Source organism: Elaeis guineensis, chromosome 1, assembly GCF_000442705.2.
Source record: "Elaeis guineensis isolate ETL-2024a chromosome 1, EG11, whole genome shotgun sequence".
Classification (NCBI taxonomy): domain Eukaryota; kingdom Viridiplantae; phylum Streptophyta; class Magnoliopsida; order Arecales; family Arecaceae; genus Elaeis; species Elaeis guineensis.
Window position 1 is genome coordinate 111,725,535 of NC_025993.2, and position 7,544 is coordinate 111,733,078.

Consider the following 7,544-nt stretch of genomic DNA (forward strand, 5'->3'; position numbering starts at 1 on the left):
ATTTGCAATAATTTTTTTTTATCTTAAATAATTTAAAAAATAAAATAATTTTTTTTGATGAAAATTTTACATTGTAAAAAATATATTATTAGCGATAAAAATTTTATTTTCATCATAAAATATTATCTGCGACCTCATTTTTAGCGATGAAATATTAGGGACGAAATTTATATCATAAATTAGTATTTGCGATAGGAATTTAGTATTTGCAATATTTTTTTTGCATCGCAAATATTCTTTTCTGTTGTAGTGTTCCTTGATTTCCCCACCACAGCCTTGATCACACATTTTGTTCGCTTAATGTTGGTTGTTGAGCCTATGCAATTGCGATGGAGTTGCTACTCATCTGAAGTCAAAGTTGAACACTCCTTTGCATATGCTCCCTGCAATGGAGCCCATTATCCTCCACTGCCTCACAAAACTTGGCTGTACTAATAATCAAGCCATTGAGCTCTCATCGCCGCTCTCTCTTTTCCTTTCTACCCCCTCTCTCTTTCTCCCTCATTTGTCAAACCACAAGATGGGTGGCTAGAATCAAACCCCGCTCACTCCCTCTCTTCTCCTCTCTCTTTCACTTCCTCCACCCTCTCTCTTCTCTCTTTACCCCATCCTCCACTAAGCAACCTCCCTTCATCTCTCGATTTCTCATCTCTTTTCCTCCTTCTCCTTGTCCCTTTTCTCTCGATGAGTCATGCTGAACCTAGCTCACTCTCTCTCTTCCACTCTCCATCTCTCTCTCTCTCTCTCTCTCTCTCTCTCTCATGGGAATTGGCCCCAAGCATGGGTCATCCTCACACACACTCTCTCTCACATTTTCTCTCTTCCCGCTCCCTCTGTTACACTTTTGCTCCCTTTCCAACTAACCCCTTAGAAAAAGATTTGCCATGATACTTGATCCACAAATGCTATCCCCTCTCATCATTCTTTGATTCTTTCTAATTTGGGATTGGTCTAATCTTGTGTAGTAGTGGTAAGTAGGCTATAGCATAGACAAGATTAAGAATAGCAAATGCCTATTTCCCTAACTTTTCAATTAAGGTAAAAACATGGCCTTTTTGATACCTAAATTTAAGTTTGAGTAGCTTGAATCATGGTTAAGGAAAAAAAAAACATAGGCTAGGGTTATGATTGAAAACCTTGATTTTTGAATTAAAAAATTTAAAATTAGTGAATGATTAATTTAAGAAAAAATTGCAGAGATATTTTTTAGAATTTGACTGTTTTACACTTAGATCCCTAAAGAAAAAAAATTCAACCATCCACCAAAACTTTAAAAATGTTGCAAAGAGCTTCAGCCACCAGCATTATCAAAAAAGATAAATGACTAAAATACCTTCAGTTCACAGTCTATTTTTTTTATTATTTTTTGAATCATCGGGTGCAATTAGACTGCATGAAATCCCATGATGGATAACACGCCATGTTACCCCTTGTATTTCATCGATTCCTGAATGCACGCTGATCATCGAGTGCAATTGGATTGTGTGAAATCCCATGGTGGATAACACAACATGTTACCTCTTGTATTTCATCGATTCCTATTTGTGTGCTATCTATTGTGCATATACTCTGAGATTTGCCTTGGTTCACCATTGCCTTCTCCCTCACAGATGCCCACCTCCTCTCGACTTTCCTCACTGTCACCTCCCACTGGCCTTCTTCGCCCTCAGGACACCCTTACCGGTGTTGGCTTTCCCCCTCACGGACCCCATCTCTTGTCGGTCTTTGCCGTCGCCTTTTCTCTCACGGACGCCCTCACCAACGTTGGCCTTGTCCCTCATGGATGTCCACCTCTCATCGATCTCCATCGTCGCCATCCCCCTCGCAGACGCCCACCCCCCACCTATCTCCACCGTCGCCTTCCCCCTCACGGATGCCCTTACTGGCATTGGCCTTCCCCCTTGCGGATGCCCATCTCCCGCCAGTCTTCACCGTCACCTTCCCCCTCATGGATGCCCTCACCAACATCGGCCTTCTCCCTCACGGATGCCGATCTGCCACCGATCTCCACCATTGCCTTCCCCCTCATGGATGCCCTCACCGTTGTTGACCTTCCCCCTTGTGGATGCCCACCTCCTGTTGGTCTCCACCATCGCCTTCCCCTTGTGGATGGCCGCCTCCCATCGGTCTTCACCATCGTCTTCCTCCTCACGGATGCTGTCACCAGTATCGGCCTTCCCCTTTCAATATTCCTTTGTGGTTTCCTTCCCACAAATCTCCGATAAAGAGAAAGAAATGAGAAAAAAATGAAAAAAAAATGATCAATCTATGCAGGAAAAAGGAAAAAGTTTTTCCTTTTTCCACCCTTCCTTTAATGTTTTTCCCAAATTTTTTTTTTATTTTTCCATTCTTCAGAGTAACTAGAAGAGAAGGACATTTATGGTATTTCATAAAATTTAACCTCTCAGTTACTCTCATCTTATAATGTTGCCTAACAGAGACAGACGGTTGGACCTCTGTGCAATATTTTCAAAATTTTGGTGGGTGGTTGAAACTTTTTCCTATGGGGTCTAAGTGTAAAACGGTCAAACTTTAGGGGGTGTCTCTGTAATTTTTTCTTAATTTAATTAGTAAAGTGATTGGGTTGTAAAATTTACAAGATTGTTAATTTCTATAATTATGCTAAATATCAATTTAAAGTTAACCAGATATGTTGGGTGTACTTGTAAACTAGGTTGGCATGCTTAATTAGATTTTGCTACAGTTAGAGATAAGGATCGCCGTGCATATGTTTGCATATATATGGGTTTGATGTTGCATAGCTCATGGTATTATCTATTTTAACTTCATATAAACTATGATATTAATCTATACTTTTATGTGGTGAGCATATCATGTGTAATTAATTTATAAAAGTTGAATCTTGTATAATTGAATGATAAGTGGCAATTGGACTAGTCATATGATGTGGATTGCCAGTCATGTGTTGAAGGATGATATTATAGTTTGTTAGCCATAGACTAAGGCAGAGTATTATTGTTGGTCATGGTTTGAAGCATGAAACTATGGTAATGGAAGGTGGTTGGCGTTAATTACTAGAATCATCAGAAGTAGAAGTAGACATGGGTAATAGCTATCAGAAGTGGGCATTTATTTTGTATTAGTATAAATATTGGATTTTTTTGTACTATATTAAATAACCCTTCAATAATCAATCCAATGTATTTCATTCTATCTTAATCTATCACTGTTTCTATCTTAGGAGTAGGAAGCATCAGCCTTTATGATCAACCCTCACAAATTTCTTAATGGAAAACTAGCACCACCTAGTTGATTGGAGGAAGAGAAAGCCCAATCAAGATCTTAAACTTTTTTGCAATTCCACAGTGTGATTCTCTTAGGACAATATTCGAGTCATTAGACATAGAGATAGTTATATATAGCAGAATGAAGGATTGGCATGTGGTAAGCACATGAAGGGCAATACCTTGAATATGACTGCAGATTGACCAAAAGTTCAGTTTAAATATAATTTTTTTATGGAATAAGCTGCAAGATTCTATATATGAAAATAGACACGAAGTGTCCATCATTATTTTTTCTCCATATATAACAACAAAGTTTAATTTGAGCATTCCATGAATGGGTAGTCTGTGTATCCAATAACAGGATCCGGTGTGTAGAATGTGGACCTATTATACTTGTTAAAAGGGGCATTGAGCTCAAATCTTTTAGGCTAGTCAACATTAGCCAAAACTCAGCGACCATATGCCACCAAATCAGTGTAACCTCTTTCCTATCATATCCATTGGCAGCAATGAAAGTTCCCTTGAAAGCCTTCCTTATTGAAAGCAGCCTGTGAGGTATTTGCTTACTCCCATCCACAATGGCCATCTTAGGCTCAACCATATGGCAATGTGCAATGCCATACTTGTTTAGTGCCTCGATCATGTAAAGAATAACAATGGATAGCTGTATAACAATATCCTTGAAACCAATCGATGACAACCTTTTAATCTTATTCGGTCCATACGCTCTCACATATGATAGATTTCTAGTAGCTTTGATTTCTTTCCAATTATGGCTCTAATTTCGGCCTCAATAGAAGAGGAGATAGCAAATAAGGAAGCATCAGCAATTATGATTAGTTCTTACGAATTTCATAATAGACGAAAAGCACCACCCTGTTGATTGGTAGAAATGAAATCTCCATTATGATTGTAAACTTTATTGCAATCCCACAATATCATACTCCTTGGACAAAATTCCGGCCATTAGATATAGAGATAGTTACAGTGGGGGCAAAATGCTTGAATATGACAGTATGATTGACCAATAATTCAGTTTAAATATATTTATGGAATAGGTTGTAAGATTCTGTGTATGAAACTAGACACAAAGTATTCATCATCAGTTTTTCTATAACAATGAAATTTAATTTGAGCATTCTAGAAATGGATAGTCAGTGTATCCAATAACAGGATCTTGTGTGTAGAACGTGAACCTATCATACTTGTTAAGAGGAGCATTGAGTTCAAATCTTTTAGGCAAGTCAGGATTCGCCAAAAACCAACGACCATATGCCACCAAATCAGTATAACCTTCCTCCACGACCTTGTTCCCTTCCTCTCTATCATATCCTCCAGCAGCAATAAAAGTTCCTTTGAAAGCCTTCCTCATTGGAAGTAGTCTGTGAGGTATTTGGCGCCTCCCATCCACAATGCTCATCCTAGGCTCAACCATATGGCAATATGCAATACCATACTTGTTCAGTGCCTCGATCATGTAAAGTCCAAGGGCTTCTGGATTTGAGTCCCAGCTCTCCACATAGTCGGCAAAGGGCGAGAGACGCATTCCAACTCTGTCTGCTCCAATCTCCTTGACAATAGCTTCGACTATTTCTATAGCAAAGCGACATCGATTTTCTAAGCTGCCACCATACTCATCGGTTCGATCATTGACGCTGTCTTTCATGAATTGTTCGATAAGATAGCCATGTGCACCATGAATTTCAACTCCATCAAAGCCTATGAATCACAAGAAAATGTACATGAATTGTTTGTTAGGTTGGCAACATTATGTACATGCAACATGCTTAAATTTTTTCTTCTTTCTTTCCCTTTCTAGATATAGAAATAAATGAAGAAATATTGAGACTAGAGTGTATAAGTTACCAGCTTCAATGGCATTCCTTGCAGCAAGTCTGAAATCATTGATGACATGAGGGATTTCCTCTGTTCTTAATCTCCGAGGAGGAGAGTACTCTCCAATGGTGCCATCGTGAAGGGTTACAGGTTTGATCCCTCTATCTGTGCTAGAAATCGGTGCTTGCCCATTAGGTTGGTAACCTGTGTAAGACACAAGTATGTTAGCATTATCTAATTAACATTTTTTTTCTTTCTTTGTTATGCAGATACTATACTATTTCGAAGATTTGCAGAGATTTGTGTGCATGAATCTCAAGGAATCTCACATGTTGCTATGGGCGTAAGACCTAGCCCCTTTGATCAGAATTTTTCTTTCTTGGACTAAACAGTACAAAGAATAACAGATGATACACAGAGAAGTGGCACTAGAGTAGAGAACAATACCATAATTAGACACCCTCCCCACATGCCAAAGTTGGCAGAAGAACACCCCACCCTTGGCATGGACGGCATCCACAATTGGCTTCCAAGCTTCCACCTGTTCCTTTGTCCATATTCCAGGAGTCTCCGGATATCTAACGAAGAATTGACCCAAAAAAATATAAAGACAATGAGATTAAGAGAGTTCTGCCTCCAAAATGGTAGACTAAGTGAAGAATTAACCATTTGAAGGATCTTATAAAGTGTCTGCTTTAGACTAGACATGATAGAATGGCTTAGAGCTTCTAGTGGTCATACCCTTGGGCCGTATCCGAGACCCCAGTGGCTTCGGCTATGAGTAAGCCTCCCTTAGTGGTCCTTTGAAGTAGTACAAGATAGCATGTGGTTGTGGAATATTACCATAGGATCTTGATCTTGTCAATGGTGCCAAAACAATCCTGTGTTCAATGAAAACAAAAGTACTACTTTATATTAAAAAAATCAAATAAGGTTAAAAAAAATGAAAAGGATTTTGTGATAGGCATAAATATTCCACATAATTTTATTTCTGTGTGTTTGCCTAGTTTGTAGAAAATACTTCCTCTCCGGTCCACCGGAGGGAACAAGTTTTAGCCTTTTTCCTCAAATCCCTTTTGTCCAGAAATTCAGAAATATATACATTTCAATTATTTGTAGAGGCAAAATTAGATCAAAAACAAAATTAGCAAACATATTCCTCTAACTTCACTCAAAAAAATTATTGGTATAACAGATGCCATGGGTGATATCATGTTGGGAAAGTGGTGCTATATAAAAGTCTTTGCAGCAAAATGTTCGCTGTATGGAGTTGCCGACCTTATAAAATAGTGATATATATATATATATATATATATATATATATATATATATTAGATCCATGATTGTGGTAAGTGATACTGTTTGGTTTGGAGAGTAGTTGCAAAATGTAATTAATTAGAAGGAAGAAAAGGTGGTTGTCAAATATGCCTTGCTAACTGTGGAATATTGGCATATTTTATTTCTTTTCTCTGTGATTTGGTACCATCAACTTGCAGCCACAAGAATCACTGCCAATTTAAAAATAATTTCAATGTGCTTCAAATCTTCTAGAAACCGTATGGTGAGGTAAAATTTCCTATGCTGGGTTCCAACTACCCTTCTTTTTTATTTATGACAGTTCAGCTCTACTACTGTTACTACCCTTGCTTAGGATTCCAACAACAACTGTAAGGGTGGGAACTAAAACAATAAGCTACCAACATTGATTCCTTGCCATTAATTTCTTCAGTGATTCACAACTAAGGGAGAATGGATGTCAAACCAAAGTATTCAGGGTGCACAATTAGAAACCACTTGGATAGCTTCACCAGATATATATGTAAATGGACATTGAGGGGATATGATTCACAATAAATATCCAGCTGTGAACAGAAAGAATGAATTGGCAAGATGCAATACTAATTTGTGAAATGATCACTTGATTCTAATTAAGAACAATTGATATATTTGTGACTGTTGGAAAAGCAAGTGAAAAAGAAGGTACTGACCTATGAGAAAGATCAAATTTGCCCATCTTGTGTGGAGTCAGAAGAGGGATGGCTGCCATCTTAAGGGAAAATTATGTAGATCGGACTCTTTAGAGGGTTGCTTGATAGGTTGGTGCAATCTCCGTTCTTTTGCTTTCCTGGTACCCTCTCTCTCTCTCTGTTTTTTTTGAGCTTCCCGGGAGTGCTGTGGGGTATTTATAGAGAGGCAGGATGGGTGTTGAGGAAAAGAGAAGGAAGTCTCCATCGCGTTGGTCCGAGTCAAAATATAGCAAAACGGCTGGCCCCCATTTTTTTCAGCGTACGTCAACCGTGACGCGCGGAACGGTCGAGTTGCCTCAAGACGGTAATGAAAAGCTCTTTCCCAAATTGTCCTCCATGATTTATTCACGTGATCAAACCTTTTCCGGAAACTCCACCTTCGGGAGCACTCGCACGCTGGCCGCCGTCAACTATTTCGAGTCTTCCGTCATCG

At 38.8% G+C, this 7,544-nt stretch overlaps 1 pseudogene; it reads right to left on the reverse strand.

Annotated features, from left to right (window-relative positions):
• Positions 1 to 4,343: 4,343 nt before the first annotated feature.
• LOC140858625 (putative 12-oxophytodienoate reductase 11) lies at positions 4,344 to 7,234 on the reverse strand (annotated as a pseudogene).
• Positions 7,235 to 7,544: the final 310 nt, after the last annotated feature.